This window comes from Pantherophis guttatus, chromosome 1 (genome assembly GCF_059756535.1).
Source record: "Pantherophis guttatus breed Tessera chromosome 1, ASM5975653v1, whole genome shotgun sequence".
In the NCBI taxonomy this organism is placed as follows: domain Eukaryota; kingdom Metazoa; phylum Chordata; class Lepidosauria; order Squamata; family Colubridae; genus Pantherophis; species Pantherophis guttatus.
In genome coordinates, this window is record NC_142063.1 from 346,744,030 (window position 1) to 346,763,010 (window position 18,981).

Here is an 18,981-nt window from a genome sequence, read left to right on the forward strand (position 1 = left end):
CTTCCTTCCTTCTTTACTTTTTTCTTTTTATTTCTTTTCCTTCCCTTCCTTCTTTTCTCTTTTCCTTTCCTTCCTTCCTTCCTTCTTTACTTTTTTCTTTTTATTTCTTTTCCTTCCCTTCCTTCTTTTCTCTTTTCCTTTCCTTTCCTTCCTTCCTTCCTTCTTTACTTTTTTCTTTTTCTTTCTTTTCCTTCCCTTCCTTCTTTTCTCTTTTCCTTTCCTTTCCTCCTTCCTTCCTTCCTTCCTTCCTTCTCCAGGAATGCTCATCCTGGCGAAGACCCCCAGTGCAAGAGTTTCGATTCACATCTTCGTTTTGCAAAACGAATCTTAAGAACTGAATGCATCTCGTTTTTCCCACACGCCTTTCGATGGTTTTATTCGTGTGGGATGGTTCGGGGTTCACACTGCTCACACTTCTCAGAAACAGGTGAGAAGCCTCACAATTTCCTGACAGAAGCAGCTGTGCTTGTGTAGCTGTGCTCGGTGTCACTTCATCGCCACACCACAAAAGCTTCCCTTGGTTTCATGAATTAAGCAACTGACAAATTTGTAGAACACCACAAAGAGTCAAAAAGAGAAAATGAATGGAAACTGGTCCAACAGCCGCTATATCAAACTTGGGTGGACTTCAACTCCCAGAATTCCCAAGCCCACATGCTATCAGAGGCGTGGTCACGTGACCGATATGCTTTACGACTGTCATGATTTACAACTGTGATGAACAAGGCACTATGATGGTCATAACTCAAGGACTATATGCAAAGGTAATTCTTGACTTACAACTATTATTTTAGTGGCCATTCAAAGTTACAACAAATGAACATGACCATTTTTCGCACTTATGACCACTGCAACATCCTCATGATTTTTGGGGTCAGAATTCGGAAACTTGGCAGCTGACTCATATTTATGACGGTTGCAGCGTCCCGGGGTCACACGATTCCCCTTTTGCGACCTTCTGACGAGCCAAGTCAACGGGGAAGCCAGATTCGCTTAACAACCGTGTGATTCAACTGCACTGATTTGCTTAACAACGCTGGCAAGAAGGGTCATAAAATGGGCCCAATTTAACAACTGTTAAATTTGTAAATCCAGGACAACCCATACAGTACATTTATTATTTCATAATATTTAATGTTTATGTTTAATAAGATTTCCTGTCTGCTTTGCCTCAAGAATAGAATAGAATAGAATAAGAGTTGGAAGGGACCTTGGAGGTCTTCTAGTCCAACCCCCTTCCCAGGCAGGAAACCCTACACCACTTCAGACAAATGATTGTCCAACATCTTCTTAAAATCTTCCAGTGTTGGAGCATTCACAACTTCTGGTGGCAAGCTGTTCCACTGATTAATCGTTCTAACTGAATAAATTGAGCTCTTCCGGTTCAACCCATTTTTTCCCCCCTGAATTAAAATTCCGCTTTTTAATTGAGCTGCCAACGATGGCGGTCCCGCTTCCCCTTGCCTGGCAGATGTTCCTGAGCCACGCCAGCCCTTCCCTGCCTTTCCGGATTTCCTTCTAGCCCCTGAATAGTGCCAAGCAGAGATGCCAAAAATAAAAATATTATTTTGTCTGCCATTGGGGGTGGGGAAGGGCGATTTTTAGGCACCCCGTCCATGTTCAGGGACCCAGACCCAGGAGGGCTGAAGCTCTGCACCCCCAAAAAATGCCCGAAAGGATGGCTTACTCTCAAAATATAATATAAAATATAATATAGAAATATAATAAATAAATAAATAAATAAATAAATAAATAAATAAATAAATAAATAAATAAATAAAATCCCTGCGGGCACGCTCGGCATCAACAGCTAGGCGTGGCCAGCCAGCCCTTCCCTTGGGTGCCATGGCTGGCAGGTTTCCATGGCACGGGTGCCCAAGAGGAGGGAGCTGCCAGGAAGGGCACGGCTGGGGAATCGGGGGTCTCCCCAGGGACATTGAAAACGCAGTGAGGGAGGGAGGTCAGGTGGGCACAGCTGGCTGCAAGCAATCCGATTTGTTTCTTGATCAACATTCGTTACCTTGGTTTCTATTTATATGTTTCTTTGATTTTCATTCCTGCCCATTTATTATTGGTATAAATAAGTCAGGGGATATATGTAATATTTGCTCCTCCTCCTCCTCTTTTCCCCACAACAACCCTGTGAGGTGGGCTGGGCTGAGGGAGCCCAAAGTCAGCCAGCTGGCTTTCGTGCCTAAGGCGGGACTAGAACTCCCAGTTTCCTGGTGATTGGCCCAAAGTCACCCAGCTGGCTTTCCTGCCTAAGGCGGGACTAGAACTCCCAGTTTCCTGGTGATTGGCCCAAAGTCACCCAGCTGGCTTTCGTGCCTAAGGCGGGACTAGAACTCCCAGTTTCCTGGTGATTGGCTCAAAGGCACCCAGCTGGCTTTCGTGCCTAAGGCGGGACTAGAACTCCCAGTCTCCTGGTGATTGGCTCAAAGGCACCCAGCTGGCTTTCGTGCCTAAGGCGGGACTAGAACTCCCAGTTTCCTGGTGATTGGCCCAAAGTCACCCAGCTGGCTTTCGTGCCTAAGGCGGGACTAGAACTCCCAGTTTCCTGGTGATTGGCTCAAAGGCACCCAGCTGGCTTTCGTGCCTAAGGCGGGACTAGAACTCCCAGTTTCCTGGTGATTGGCCCAAAGTCACCCAGCTGGCTTTCATGCCTAAGGCGGGACTAGAACTCCCAGTCTCCTGGTGATTGGTCCAAAGTCACCCAGCTGGCTTTTGTGCTTAAGGCGGGACTAGAACTCCCAGTTTCCTGGTGATTGGCCCAAAGTCACCCAGCTGGCTTTCGTGCTTAAGGCGGGACTAGAACTCACCATCTCCTGGTGATTGGCCCAAAGGCACTGAGTCGGCTTTAGGGTGTTTCAGATTTATGACGGTCGCAGTGTTCCGTGGTCACGTGATCCCCTTCTGCGACCTTCCGAGAAGCGAAGTCAATGGGGAAAGCCAGATTCGCTTAACAACCGTGCTACTAATTTCACATCCGCAGTGATTCACTTAACAACCGCGCTGCAAGAAAGGTTGTAAAATGGGGCCAAGCCAAACGTGCTTTGCAATAGAAATTTTGGGCTCGACATTGGTCGTAAAACGAAGACTCCCTGGATATCCCTTCTTTGGGGAAAGGAAAATTCCATTTGGAGACTTCCTCGCCGGAGCGACCGTACTTCCCTGCTGAGTTAGCTTTCTCCTTGCAGAGAAAAACCAGGTCTTGTTTTTCCTGTTACACCACAACTGTTTGTGCAATTGTGGTTTCGATGCCAAACGATCAGCCTGATGCCACAAAGCGTAGGAGGACGACAACGCTCAAAAAACCCAGTTGTAGGAATTGTGGTCCAACTTTTTAACACGTCTACAGGATTTCACTGTGGCCTCTGTGTAAATTTGCCCTAATATATATATATATTTTAAATTACTTTTTTTTGTATTGTTCGCCTGTGGCTGCAGCCACTCGCTGCTTTGCAGCCGCAGACGGTTAGATTTTCCGTACGGTGGAAAGGCTGAAAAACAACAACTCTTCTGCGTCTTTTCCATTTCATTGCATCTGCTTCCCAGCTTGATTCTGCCTGTCAAAATCACATGCATGTAAAAATAAAAGATTCTGGGGAATAGACAGCGTGACTCGTTCAGAAAAGGGCCACTCAGGCTTTTTCCGGCACGGGGCAATCTCGTGTACAATCTATTCATGGTTTCCCTCGTCTCCTTTTGCTGCCAAAGAGATTAAAAATACCACTTTTTCAGTCTGATGCTATCCAGCACTTAGTAATATGTCTCAACCGTGGCTACTTTAAGATGGGTAGACTCCAACTCCCAGAATCCCCCAGCCAGAATGTTTTAAGATGGATGAACTTCAACTCCCAGAATTCCCCAGCCAGCAGGCTTTGACCTCCTCAAATACTGGAAGACTGCTTTCATATTACCCTTGATCCTGGTTTGAGCAGGGGGTTGGACTAGAAGACCTCGAAGGTCCCTTCCATCTCATTCATTCTATTCTATTGATCCTTCTTTTCATGAAACGAGACACCCCCAATTCCTGTGTGGAGCCAGAGAAACACCTGAAATCTTCCTAAAAATGGCCTCTTTGCAAGCGAGAAGGTAACTTGTTTATTACCTGCAAACATATTTTGCATTCATAATTCGCAATCGCCACCAGGAAGAAACCTGGGGATTTTCGGCCCCTCCCTTCCCAGGAGCTTTTAAAAAGCAAATAATCAATATTTACTTTCTCCACAAAAAAAATAAACCTTACTGCCATCCATAGTCAACAATTCTTTATGCTAAATGAGGAACACAGGTAGCCCCCACCTGGCCACTGTTTGTTTAGTGACGGTTCAAAGTTACAACGGCCCTAAAGAAAGAGACTTATGACCTTTGCAGCCACGTGATCAAAACTGGGATAAAGTATGGAGATGAAGTATGAAATATGAAATGAAGGCAATGACAAAATATATGAAGTGTTTTCTTATGGGAGATAAGCCTTTGTTAAACAATTGCTAAATGAGACTAATAATATAAACGGATATATATATATATATATATATATATATATATTTAATTTGATTTATATGCCGCCCTTCTCCGGAGACTCAGGGCGGCTTACAATGCGTTAAGCAATACAGTATATACAGTATAAAAGTATATAGTATATACAGTATAAAATGGTCAAATAAGAGAAATTAAATGATTTGTAATCTTGGATTTGAGATTAAACACAAAAGAATCTTAACCGATCGACACACGTTCTGTGATTGTATTGAATGATGGTTGTTTTTATGTTTTGTTATGTTTAAAAAATAAAAATAAAAAATTTCAAAAAAACAACAACAACTGGGATGCTTGGCAACTGGCATGTACTTATGACTGTTGCAGTGTCCCTGGATCACGTGGTCACTTTCTGTGACTTTCTGACCAGCAAAGTACATGGAGGAGAAGCCAGATTCACTTTAACGACCGTGTTACTCACTTAAGGACCGCAGTGATTCACTTAAAACAACCGTGGCAAAAATAGTTGGAAAAAGGTGCAAAATTCATTTAATAATTGTCGTGCTTAGCAACGGGGAATTTTGGGGTCAATTGTGGTCATAAGAGAGATAAAGGAAAATAAATCAACTCTTTTTTTTTCCTGCAGGATTTTCCCCCTTTTGGCATCTTTATAGCTTTACTGCAGTAAAGCTATAAAGAGATCAAAACTTGGGTTAAAAAAATAACAAAATGGAACAATTTAGCACCATTGCCCTGCATGCAGGACTGTTCCTTTTTTTCCCCTAACCCCATTCACCAGCAGAAATTTGGTGATTTTTCTCTAAACCAGTGTTTTACCATGCAAGCCACTTGAATATATTTGGACTTCAACTCCCAGAATTCCACAGCCAGCCTGATTTAAGATGGACGGACTTCGTTTCTGGGTTTTTTAAAAATAAAAATTTTCCAGACTGATAGCAAATCTGTGAAGCTGCCTTGTTAAGACAATGTGAATGAAGCTCCACAATATATCCTGCCTTGTGACTCAGTCAGAAAGCGTTGACCAGCTCTGAACTGCAGCCAAATTGCATTAGCTTTCCAAAAAGACAACATTATATTTTCTCAAACTCAGCAACTTTCAGAGCGGTGGACTTCCACTCCCAGAATTCCCCAGCCAGAATGCTTTAAGAGGGGTGGGCTTCACTCCCAGAATTCCCCAGCCAGAATGCTTTAAGAGGGGTGGGCTTCACTCCCAGAATTCCCCATCCTGAATGCTTTAAAATGGGTGGGACGTCCACACCCAGAATTCTCCAGCCAGCCATGCTTTAGGATGGGTGGACTTCCACTCCCAGAATTCCCCAGCCAGAATGTTTTAAGAGGGGAGGACTTCACTCCCAGAATTCCCCATCCTGAATGCTTTAAAATGGGTGGGACGTCCACACCCAGAATCCCCCAGCCAGAATGCTTTAAGAGGGGTGGGCTTCACTCCCAGAATTCCCCAGCCAGCAAGGCTTTAAGAGGGATGGATTTCCACTCCCAGAATCCCCCAGCCAGCAGGCTTTAAGAGGGGTGGACTTCCACTCCCAGAATCCCCCAGCCAGAATGCTTTAAGAGGGGTGGGCTTCACTCCCAGAATTCCCCATCCTGAATGCTTTAAGAGGGATGGACTTCCACTCCCAGAATTCCCCAGCCAGCAGGCTTTAAGAGGGGAGGACTTCCACTCCCAGAATTCCCCAGCCAGAATGCTTTAAGAGGGGTGGACTTCCACTCCCAGAATCCCCCAGCCAGCAGGCTTTAAGAGGGGAGGACTTCCACTCCCAGAATTCCCCAGCCAGAATGCTTTAAGAGGGGAGGACTTCCACTCCCAGAATCCCCCAGCCAGAATGCTTTAAGAGGGGAGGACTTCCACTCCCAGAATCCCCCAGCCAGAATGCTTTAAGAGGGGAGGACTTCCACTCCCAGAATCCCCCAGCTAGAATGCTTTAAGAGGGGAGGACTTCCACTCCCAGAATCCCCCAGCCAGAATGCTTTAAGAGGGGAGGACTTCCACTCCCAGAATTCCCCAGCCAGCAGGCTTTAAGAGGGGAGGACTTCCACTCCCAGAATCCCCCAGCCAGAATGCTTTAAGAGGGATGGACTTCCACTCCCAGAATTCCCCAGCCAACAGGCTTTAAGAGGGGAGGACTTCCACTCCCAGAATCCCCCAGCCAGAATGCTTTAAGAGGGGAGGACTTCCACTCCCAGAATTCCCCAGCCAGCAGGCTTTAAGAGGGGTGGACTTCCACTCCCAGAATCCCCCAGCCAGAATGCTTTAAGAGGGGTGGACTTCCACTCCCAGAATCCCCCAGCCAGAATGCTTTAAGAGGGGTGGACTTTCACTCCCAGAATTCCCCAGCCAGAATGCTTTAAGAGGGGTGGACTTCCACTCCCAGAATCCCCCAGCTAGAATGCTTTAAGAGGGATGGACTTCCACTCCCAGAATTCCCCAGCCAGCAGGCTTTAAGAGGGGAGGACTTCCACTCCCAGAATCCCCCAGCCAGAATGCTTTAAGAGGGGAGGACTTCCACTCCCAGAATCCCCCAGCCAGAATGCTTTAAGAGGGGAGGACTTCCACTCCCAGAATTCCCCAGCCAGAATGCTTTAAGAGGGGTGGACTTCCACTCCCAGAATCCCCCAGCCAGCAGGCTTTAAGAGTGGCGGACTTCCACTCCCAGAATCCCCCAGCCAGAATGCTTTAAGAGGGGTGGGCTTCACTCCCAGAATTCCCCAGCCAGAATGCTTTAAGAGGGGTGGGCTTCACTCCCAGAATTCCCCATCCTGAATGCTTTAAAATGGGTGGGACGTCCACACCCAGAATTCCCCAACCAGCTTGCTTCATGATAGGTGGGCTTCCACTCCCAGAATTCCCCAGCCAGAATGCTTTAAGAGGGGTGGGCTTCACTCCCAGAATTCCCCAGCCAGAATGTTTTAAGAGGGGTGGGCTTCACTCCCAGAATTCCCCAGCCTGAATGCTTTAAAATGGGTGGGACGTCCACACCCAGAATTCCCCAGCCAGAATGCTTTAAGAGGGGTGGGCTTCACTCCCAGAATTCCCCAGCCAGCAATGCTTTAAGAGTGGCGGACTTCCACTCCCAGAATTCCCCAGCCATCATGCTTTAAGGGGGGTAAAGTTCAATTCCCAGAATTCCCTAGCTAACTTGCTAGCTGGAGGAATTCTGGGAGTTGAAGTCTACCCACCTTGAGTTGCGAAACAGTGTTTTCCTCGACTGTCATTCAAGATAAAATTTCTGCTCTTGCGCAAAACCAAATTTACCTCCTTTATCTCGTCTTTGGATGGATTGCCTTTAATCTTTTTTTGCCACCGCCCAGTAGCTGAGTAATTTCCTATTGAGCCACATTCTGAATTATGCATTTCCCTCATGAGAAATGTATGAGGCCGTTCTAACCGGATACTTTTACGTCACAGTCTTAAAATACCTTCCTCCAAGAATCTCTGCTCTTTAAATTTCTACAAGACAAAAAAGCCTGGAGCTCAGTGTTCCACCGACATTCTTTCAGCGCTGGGGACTAGAAACTTGCCTTCCTCCAAACCAAAACTAAAGCATTTCAAGCACTCTTAATAACTTTTATCTTGTAAACAGATGTTCTGAGACGGATTTTTTTTCTTACAGATAGCCAAAAGAATATCAAAGATTAGATCAAATATAAAATAATTGCAAAACACCCCGATAACGTTTGCAAAGTTTTACAGAAAACGGCTGCACTTAAGATTCTCGACTATCACCGATCGTGAATTTGGAGTAGCTGCATCGATATGCGACCACAATTTCGCCCCAAGTGTCGGTTACTAAGTGAGACTTTTGTTCGGTCAGCGTTACCCCTTTTTGCAACCTTCCTTGCCACCGTTGTTAAGCGAATCATTGCAGTTGTTAAGTTAGTACAGGGGTCTTCAAACTTGGCAGCTTTAAGACTTGTGGACTTCAACTCCCAGAATTCTCCAGCTGTCTGGAGAATTCTGGGAGTTGAAGTCCACAAGTCTTAAAGCTGCCAAGTTTGAAGACCTCTGACTTAGTATAACACAGTTGTTAAGTGAATCCAGCTTCTCCATTGACTTTGCTTGTCAGAAGGTCGCAAAAGGGAGTCACGTGACCCCGGGACTCTGCAACTGTCATAAGTACATGCCAGTTTCCAAGCATTTTGATCACACGACTGAAGAGATGCTGGAACGGTTGTTAAGTGTGAAAAACGGTCGTAAGTTACTTTTTTTCAGTGCCGTCGTAACTCCGGTCAGTAAATAAACTGTTGTAAGTCGAGAACTACCGATATGTAAAACTAATACCCCGTCTGCCTACACCAAAGCTCACTGATATTTCATTTCTATAATCTGTTTTAGGGCAACTCTGGGTCGCAGCCATGCAGTCCTTCTTGATATAGATATATTTTTAACAAACCAAGCAACGCAGGTCGTTCTCGACTTACAACGGTTCATTTAGTGACCATTCCAAGTTACAAAAAAACTTGGCACTGAAAAAAAGTGACTTACGACCATTTTTTCACATTTGCAACCGTTGCAGCATTCCCACAGTCCTGTGACCAAAATTCAGATACTTAACAACTGACTCACATTTATGACCGTTGCAGTGTCTTTCGCAGGCCACTTTGCAGTGATCCCCTTTTGCGACCTCAATGGGGAAGCCAGATTCACTTAACAACCGTGTCACTAACTTAACAACTGCAGAGATTCACTTAACAGCCGTGGCAAGAAAAGTCATAAAACGAAGCAAAATTCAGTTAACAAATGTCTCGCTTAGCAAGGGAAATTTTGGGTTCACTTGTAAGTCTAGGATTAATCTGTATAGCCCACAGTTTAAAAATGATTAAGCAGGAAGCGCCATTAAATAATGATCCATGAGGGGAAAAAAAATCCATATTCAATACTGTTCTTTCTAAAAATAAGTTGTGCCGGAAAAAGCTATTGTTTTAAAGTTCAGTAAATTGAAAGCACGTGTCCTTTTTAAGAGAGATGAGATGCCACAAAATTTAATTATGTGACCTGTTTTTTTCCTGCTCTCCATTTTTAGAAGACCTTCATGCTAACCCTGCAAAGTTGACTATGGGGAGAGATGATGACAGTTCTGGGTTTACCTTTAAAAAGCCTTGAATGAAAGGGAATTTAATCTCACTACGAATTTAATCCTTTTTATTCCCACCCCACCCCAACTCCATTTTACTTCTGTTGGGAGTTTACTGGACGGTTTTGAATTAAAAAGAATCAAAACCAGTCCAGATTTTTTTTTTCATTTTTCCACCATCAATTGACTGCCATAAAATTACATTCTAGTGAAAACCAGAAACACATGCAGACGGATTTGGCGAATGGGCTCTGTTCAACGTGCACTTTCCAAACTGAAAAACTGAAATAAAGATGGATTAATTGGATGTGCCTTGAATACAGTCTTCCTCAATCTCAGCATGCTTTAAAATGGGTGGGCGTCCACTCCCAGAATTCCCCAGCCAGCCTGTCTTAAGAGGAGTGGACTTCCACTCCCAGAATTCCCCAGCCAGCAGTGCTTTAAGAGGGATGGACTTCCACTCCCAGAATTCCCCAGCTGGCATGCTTTAAGATGGGTGGACTTCCACTCCCAGAATTCCCCAGCCAGCATGCTTTAAGAGGGGTGGACTTCCACTCCCAGAATTCCCCAGCCAGCATGCTTTAAGATGAGTGGACTTCCACTCCCAGAATCCCTCCAGCCAGCAATGCTTTAAAAGGGGTGGACTTCCACTCCCAGAATTCCCCAGCTGGCAATGCTTTAAGATGGGTGGACTTCCACTCCCAGAATTCCCCAGCCAGCATGCTTTAAGAGGGGTGGACTTCCACTCCCAGAATTCCCCAGCCAGCCTGTCTTAAGAGGAGTGGACTTCCACTCCCAGAATTCCCCAGCCAGCAATGCTTTAAGAGGGATGGACTTCCACTCCCAGAATTCCCCAGCTGGCATGCTTTAAGATGGGTGGACTTCCACTCCCAGAATTCCCCAGCCAGCATGCTTTAAGAGGGGTGGACTTCCACTCCCAGAATTCCCCAGCCAGCATGCTTTAAGATGAGTGGACTTCCACTCCCAGAATTCCCCAGCCAGCAGTGCTTTAAGAGGGATGGACTTCCACTCCCAGAATTCCCCAGCTGGCAATGCTTTAAGATGGGTGGACTTCCACTCCCAGAATTCCCCAGCCAGCATGCTTTAAGAGGGGTGGACTTCCACTCCCAGAATTCCCCAGCCAGCATGCTTTAAGATGAGTGGACTTCCACTCCCAGAATTCCCCAGCCTGCATGCTTTAAGATGAGTGGACTTCCGCTCCCAGAATTCCCCAGCCTGCATGCTTTAAGAGGGGTGGACTTCCACTCCCAGAATTCCCCAGCCAGCATGCTTTAAGAGGGGTGGACTTCCACTCCCAGAATCCCTCCAGCCAGCAATGCTTTAAAAGGGGTGGACTTCAACCCCCAGAATTCCCAGCCGGCATGCTTTAAGATGAATGGACTTCCACTCCCAGAATTCCCCAGCCAGCATGCTTTAAGAGGGGTAGACTTCCATTCCCAGAATTCCGTAGTCAGCATTCTTGAAGATGGGTGGACTTCAACTCCCAGAATTCCCCAGCCAGCATGCTTTAAGAGGGGTAGACTTCCATTCCCAGAATTCCGTAGTCAGCATTCTTGAAGATGGGTGGACTTCAACTCCCAGAATTCCCCAGCCAGCATGCTGGCTGCGGAATTCTGGGATTTGAACTCCACATATTTTAAAGTTGATGAGATTGAAAAACACTAGTTTAGTCCAAAAGTCAGCAGCTGCTGGCTTCAGGGCCATTATTTTAAAAAATGAAATTATTCTTGGAACGATGCCTCTGGCCTCACTATTGTCAAGAAAATGAGTAATTGTTTGATTCGGAGGGAGACGTTATCAAAACACAGTGGCTTATTCAGCTAGAAGCCAAAAGGGGAAATTGAGTTGGTTCCGAAATACAGTGGAAGTAAACTTTGCCAAGAAAAGTTTTAGCTGATGAAAGTGAGAAGGAAAATCGGTCACGTGGAAGCACAAAAGGAGGAGGAGGAGGAAGGAGGAAGGAGGAGGAGGGGGGCTGTGGGGTCTCTGAGATTGGATGTTTCCTTGTAGACGTTTCTTGACCCATCTAGGGAACATCATCAGTGCTAGAAAGGAGGAAGAGGAGGAGGAGGAGGCGAGATAGAAGAAGAGGAGGATTGTGGGGTGGTTTATAGTCTCTGAATTTAGGGGTTTTCTTGCAGACATTTCTTGACCCAACTAGGTAACATCATCAGTAGAAGAAGGAGAAATGGAGGAAGAGGAGAAGGAGAGCTGTGGGGTGGTTTATAGTTTCTGAGTTTTGTGATTTTCTTGCAGGCGTTTCATGATCCAACTAAGTAACATCATCAGCGCCAAAAGGAAGGTATACAAACAAATATCTCTTGTTTATATACCAACTGCTCGCCCTGTTAGTGTTATTGAGAATGTTCTTGGCGGTTCCTTGATTAAATGCAATTAAACAGGGACTACAATTAAATACCAGTAATGCATTAACAACAGCATTAATAAATAAATGCGAAATTAAATTCCAAATACTTCTCTTATGCTAGAAGCATAAGCCGGATGCAGCAGCTAAAAAGGCTAATGCCATCTTAATTTTAATTTAATTAATTTAATTTAATTAATTCAATTTAAATGCCGCCCCTCTCCAAAGACTCTTGGGAAATTTTACCCAAAGTATCCAAAACAGGTCACAGAAAGAAGAATTATTTAATTCCAATTTGTTGGTCAGCTCCGTGTTTCTCTACCTCAGGAACGTGAAGATGGCTGGACTTCAACTCCCAGAATTCCCCAGCCACCCCAGTTCTAGGAGGCAGCCATGTTGAGCTCGCAACAGAGAAGAGCCATAATAAAAGACGGCAAATATCTAAAAAGGGGTTTGTTTGCAAAAGCAATAAGTGTCCAAGGAATTAAATTTGCAACTCAAAGAAAGAAGATTCCAGCTGAGGAGGAATTTTCTGACCTCTGAGAGAACTGTAGGGGAATTCTGGGAGTTGAAGTCCATCCGGCTTCAAATGGCCAAAATTGGAAACCATTGGACTAGATGATCTTTAAAGGTGCCTTCCAGGTCATACTTTCGAAAGCTTTGCGGGCCTTTTCGATTTTGCATTTATGTGTATTTTCCATTTGCTGGAAAATACACATAACACTTTGTCTTTTCGTTGTGTGTGTTTGCGTGAAATGGGCAGCCCTTGCAAATCTTTGTATCAATTCATCCGTTTGATAAGAAAGTCCAGCGGAAACAGAATAAGTGGCTGCAAGTTTTCTAATTCTGGAAGGAAAGAGGAGAGCCCAGCAAAATTAATCTGTAGAGACTGAGTCTCTTTAAAAAGAGGAGTTAAGGAGCTAGTCCCTATGCCTATGGCATTCCTGGGGGTGCTGACACAGCCATTTCTGATTTTGTATCAGCCTCTATGGAGGAAGCATTCAGTTTCCTATCTACATACTCCATGTAGATCAGGACAGAGTCTCCAACCTTGGCAACTTTAAGACTTGGGGACTTCAACTCCCAGAATTCCTCAGCCAGCTTTGCTTGAAGACTTGTGGCCTTCAACTCCCAGAATTCCTCAGCCGGCTTTGCTTGAAGATTTGTGGCCTTCAACTCCCAGAATCCCCCAGCCGGCTTTGCTTGAAGACTTGTGGCCTTCAACTCCCAGAATTCCTCAGCCGGCTTTGCTTGAAGACTTGGGGACTTCAACTCCCAGAATTCCTCAGCCGGCTTTGCTTGAAGACTTGGGGACTTCAACTCCCAGAATTCCTCAGCCGGCTTTGCTTGAAGATTTGTGGCCTTCAACTCCCAGAATCCCCCAGCCGGTTTTGCTTGAAGACTTGTGGCCTTCAACTCCCAGAATCCCTCAGCCGGCTTTGCTTGAAGATTTGTGGCCTTCAACTCCCAGAATCCCCCAGCCGGCTTTGCTTGAAGACTTGTGGCCTTCAACTCCCAGAATCCCTCAGCCGGCTTTGCTTGAAGACTTGTGGCCTTCAACTCCCAGAATTCCTCAGCCGGCTTTGCTTGAAGACTTGTGGCCTTCAACTCCCAGAATTCCTCAGCCGGCTTTGCTTAAAATGGCCAAGATCAGTGTTTCTCCAGCTTGACAACTGGAGGGATGTAATTCAACTCCCAGAATTCCCTAGCCAGGAACTGGGAATTCTGGGAGTTGAAGTCCACCTCTCTTTAAATTGTCAAAAGACTTGAAAAACACTAATGTAAATACTATATACGCAGGATGAAATTTCCATTGGCAAATTTAATGGAATATATCTTTTATCAACATTCTCCCCTTTTCCACACCTGCGGGTTAACAATCCATGCGTGTCCACACACACATACAAAAAGACATTTCCCGTGTCCATCTGTAATTTAGTCTGTAACAGCGCATCCTGAGTTTTTTTGCAAAATTCCTGAAATAAACCTTAGGTAGGAATTTGCATTTTGAGAGTGGTTTTTAAAAACAAGGAATTATTGTAAAAGGAGAAATGGGATTTTAGGGTAGGAAAAGTTTTCTGGAAGGGAAATTCTCCAATAGCTGAGAAAAGTTTTTAGGTCTATCAAAGTCCTTGGATCTCCCCTCTGTGCAGGGAGTTCTCAACTTACGACCATCCGCTTAGTGACTGTTCAAAGTTGCAACAGCTCTGACTACCAAGAGCCTTGGTAGTACAGTGGTTTAAGGCACCCTGTTATTAAGCTGGTTATTAAGACCAGCTGCCTGCAATTACTGCAGGGTTCGAATCTCCCCAGGCTCAAGGTTGACTCAGCCTTCCATCCTTTCTAAGGTAGGTGAAATGAGGACCCGGATTGTGGGGGCAATAAGCTGACTTTGTATAAATATACAAAAGGATGAAGGCTATTGCTTAACGCATTGTAAGCCGCCCTGAGTCTCCGGAGAAGGGCGGCATATAAATCAAATTAAAAAATAAATAAAAATAATAATAATAATAATAACAGAATCACAGTCGGAAGGGACCCTGGAGGTCTTCTAGTCCAGCCCCCTGCTAGAAACTCTGTACCGTTTCAGACAAATGGTTGCCCAGTCTGTTTTTGAAAACTTTATGACTCTGCCAACGTCCCCGTAGTCCCACCATCAAAATCCAGATGCCTCTTCCCCGAATGGCAGATACCAATCTTAATGAGAAGATGCCACATCAGAAGGAAAGTGGAGGAAGAGGGCCTCTGAGCATGCACAGAGAGCTGGGTCCCTGACCTGCTGGAAGACGCAGTCCTGGCCTTAAGCCTTCCCTCACAGGAACAGTCTACCCGAACAGATGCGAAGCCCCCTTTGGAGCCTCCCCTTGCAGGAGCAGTCTACCTGGACAGGTGTGAAGCCCCTTCCGGAGCCTCACTTCCCAGGAGCAGTCTACCCAGACAGGTTTCGAAGGCCCCGCCGGAGCCTCCCCTCGCAGGAGCAGTCTACCTGGCCAGGTGCGAAGCTACCGCTCTGGAACTTCCCCTCGCAGGAGCAATCTACCTGGCCAGGTGCAACGCCCCTCCGGAGCCTACCCTCACATGAACAGATTTCGAAGCTTCCTCCCGAGCCTCCCCTTGCAGGAGCAATCTACCTGAACAAGTTTCAAAGCCCACTCCAGATCCCCCCTCTCAGGGGCAGGATACCTGGACAGGTTTTGAAATAGCCCGCAGCCTTCCCTCCCAGGAACAGTCTACCTGGCCAGGTGCAAAGCCCCCTTTGGAGCCTCATCTCCCAGGGGCGATCTCTGAAACCACCCCTCCCAGGAACAATCTACCTGGCCAGATGTGGCGCCCCCTCCGAAGCCTCCCCTCACACGAACAGTCTACCCGAACAGGTTTCGAAGCTTCCTCCAAGAGCCTCCCCACCTCTGCCAGGAACAGCCCCCTCCGGAGATCTCCCCCCGTAGGAGCAGTCTACCTGGACAGGTTTCGAAGCTCCCTCTGAAAGCCTCCCTCACAGGAACAGTCTATCTAGAGAGGTGCGAAGCCCCCTTTGGAGCCTTCCCTCCCAGGAGTAGTCTACCCAGATAGGTTTTGAAGTGTCCCCCCACACAGCTCCCCTCGCAGGAGCAGTCTACCTTGCCAGGTGTGAAGCCGCCGACCCCATCGTGGGACCGGTCTACCTGAACAAGTTTCAAAGCTTCCTCCAGAACCCCCCCTCACAGGTACAGTCTACCTGGACAGGTTTCAAAGCCCTCTCCGGAGCCTCCCCTGGCGGGCACAGTCTACCTGTACAAGTTTTGAAGTGTCCTCCAGAGCCTCCCCTCACACAAACAGTCTACCTGAACAGATTTCAAAGCCCCCTCCGGAGCCTCCCCTTGCTGGAACAGCCTACCTGGCCAGGTTTCAAAGCCCCCTCCGGAGCCTCCCCTCGCAGGAACAGTCTACCTGGCCAGGTTTCAAAGCCCCCTCCGGCGCCTCCCGTCTCAGGAACTGTCTACCCGGACAGGTGCAAAGCCCCCTCCAGAGCCTCCCCTCGTAGGAACAGTCTACCTGGCCAGGTTTCCTCCAGAGCCTCCCCTCGCAGGAACTGTCTACCCGGACAGGTGCAAAGCCCCCTCCAGAGCCTCCCCTCGTAGGAACAGTCTACCTGGCCAGGTTTCCTCCAGAGCCTCCCCTCGCAGGAACTGTCTACCCGGACAGGTGCAAAGCCCCCTCCAGAGCCTCCCCTCGTAGGAACAGTCTACCTGGCCAGGTTTCCTCCAGAGCCTCCCCTCGCAGGAACTGTCTACCCGGACAGGTGCAAAGCCCCCTCCTGGCGCAGTCTCCCCAGCCAGGTGTGCTGGGGGGGGGACCGCGAGGAGCCCGACTCACCTGCCGGCGTCTCCTCCTCCTCGCCCTCCTCGCTGCTGCCGCTGCGGGGCTCCGGCCGGGGGTTCTCCGGGGGTCTCCGGGGCGGCTTCCAGCTGCGGGGCGGGGGCGGCGGCGGGGCGTCCCTGGCGCGGGCCAGGCGGTCCTGCAGGTAGCGGGCCTTGAGGGTCTCCTGGCGGAGGGCCACCCGCAGCCCCCGCAGCGCCTCCCGGCAGCGGCCCAGCTCCGCCTCCAGCGCCCCCGCCGAGCCCCGCCGCAGCACCGGCAGCGCCTCCCCGGGGAACTGGCGGCGCCACTGCCGCGCGAACTCCCGCTCCGCTTCGGCCGCTTCTCCGTCCCGCTCCGGCTCGTCCGATGCCCTCATGGTGGCCCCGAGGAGTCCCCGCCGCCCGACCGCCCGGCGCTGCTCCGCCTCCGGCCGCTTCCGCACTCGGCCCACGGGAGGGAGGGCTCACCTGGGACCCTCCCCCCGGCCCTCCCCTCTTCCCCTCCCTCCCCCCTCCCTGCTCTCTCCCCTGGAGAGGGGCTTTTTGGGGTAGGTGGGCTTCAGAGGCTGCTACGCCTGGGTAGGTGGGCTCCTCTCTTTCTCTCCCCCCCATGCCTTGTTGCCCCCTCCCCTTTCCTTGCACCCCATTGCCCTCCCCTCTCTCCCCGCCTGCCCTGGGACAGAGTGGGTGGGGGTCCCCAGTCCCCAAAGGAGAGGGGCTTTTGGGGGTAGGTGGGCTTCAGAGGCTGCTGCGCCTGGGTAGGTGGGCTCCTCTCTTTCTCTCCCCCCATGCCTTGTTGCCCCCTCCCCTTTCCTTGCACCCCATTGCCCCCCCCTCTCTCCCCGCCTGCCCTGGGACAGAGTGGGTGGGGGTCCCCAGTCCCCAAAGGAGAGGGGCTTTTGGGGGTAGGTGGGCTTCAGAGGCTGCTGCGCCTGAGTAGGTGGGCTCCCCTCCTTCTCTCCCCCCCATGCCTTGTTGCCCCCTCCCCTTTCCTTGCACCCCATTGCCCCCCCCTCTCTCCCCGCCTGCCCTGGGACAGAGTGGGTGGGGGTCCCCAGTCCCCAAAGGAGAGGGGCTTTTGGGGGTAGGTGGGCTTCAGAGGCTGCTGCGCCTGGGTAGGTGGGCTCCTCTCTTTCTCTCCCCCCATGCCTTGTTGCCCCCTCCCCTTTCCTTGCACCCCATTGCCCTCCCCTCTCTGCCTGCCTGCCCCGGGACAGTGTGGGTGGGGGTCCCCAGTCCCCAAAGGAGGGGGGCTTTTGGGGGGTAGGTGGGCTTCAATGCTTAGAATGCCCCCATTTAGGGGCTGGGAGAAGCGGCTGCACCTGAGTAGGTGGGCTCCTCTCCTTCTCTCTCTCCCCCCCCCACTCCATGCCTTGTTGCCCCCTCCCCTTTCCTTGCACCCCATTGCCCCCCCTCTCCCCGCCTGCCCTGGGACAGAGTGGGTGGGGGTCCCCAGTCCCCAAAGGAGAGGGGCTTTTTGGAGTAGGTGGGCTTCAGAGGCTGCTGCACCTTGCTGGAGGAGCTCCTCTCTTTCTCTCCCCCCATGCCTTGTTGCCCCCTCCCCTTTCCTTGCACCCCATTGCCCTCCCCTCCCTGCCCGCCTGCCCCGGGACAGTGTGGGTGGGGGTCCCCAGTCCCCAAAGGAGGGGGGCTTTTGGGGGGTAGGTGGGCTTCAATGCTCAGAATGCCCCCATTTAGGGGCTGGGAGAGGCTGCTGTGCCTGAGTGGGGGGGCTCCTCTCCTTCTCTCTCTCTCTCTCTCTCTCCCCCCCCCACTCTATGCCTTGTTGCCCCCTCCCCTTTCCTTGCACCCCATTGCCCTCCCCTCTCTCCCTGCCTGCCCCGGGACAGTGTGAGTGGGGGTCCCCAGTCCCCAAAGGAGAGGGGCTTTTGGGGGGTAGGTGGGCTTCAATGCTCAGAATGCCCCCATTTAGGGGCTGGGAGAAGCTGCTGCGCCTGAGTAGGTGGGCTCCTCTCCTTCTCTCTCTCTCTCTCTCCCCCCCCCCACTCCATGCCTTGTTCCCCCCTCCCCTTTCTTTGCCCTCCCCTCCCTGCCTGCCCCGAGACGGCGGGGTCCGTCCCCCCCACCCCGCAAGGGGTGGTCACTGGTGGTCACTGGTGGTCCGCGAGAAAATGTTGGAAACATTATTTGCATTTTTTAATATTGCACTAAAATACTCTTTTATCTTTGTTTTTTTTAAATCATATTGGTGGTCCTCAGGATTGGAAATGATGAATTTAGTGGTCCCTCCTGAAGTCCGAAAGGTTGGGGACCCCTGGCATTAGAGGAAGGGGGGCAGGGTCCCCCAATCCCCAAAGGAGAGGGGCTTTTTGGGGGTAGGTGGGCTTCAATGCTCAGAATGCCCCCATTTAGGGGCTGGGAGAGGCTGCTGCGCCTGGCTGGAGAGGCTCCTCTCTTTCTATCCATCCCGCCCCATGCCTTGTTCCCCCCTCCCCTTTTTTTTGCACCCCATTGCCCTCCCTTTGGTCTGGGGGGGCAGTTGGAGACCAGATAGGACCTTTGGATCACCTTGAGTCTGTACCCCCAAATCTCTGTACTGCCTCCCGTCCCCCCATGGAGCCCCCCGTGCTTTCCTTGCCCTTTCTTTGCCCCCCCAAAGACTCTGTACCCCAAAACTCTGCTCCATTTCCCCTCCCCCGATGGA

General features: G+C 49.4%; 1 protein-coding gene across 1 annotated transcript in view; it reads right to left on the reverse strand.

Moving 5' to 3' along the window:
- The window catches only part of ABR (ABR activator of RhoGEF and GTPase), a 163,027-nt gene extending 146,567 nt beyond the window's left edge, over window positions 1-16,460 (reverse strand). Inside the window, exon 1 of the mRNA XM_087890308.1 lies at window positions 16,333-16,460. The gene's annotated coding sequence lies outside the window, so the exon portion shown is untranslated. The remainder of the gene's footprint in view (window positions 1-16,332) is intronic.
- Window positions 16,461-18,981: the final 2,521 nt, after the last annotated feature.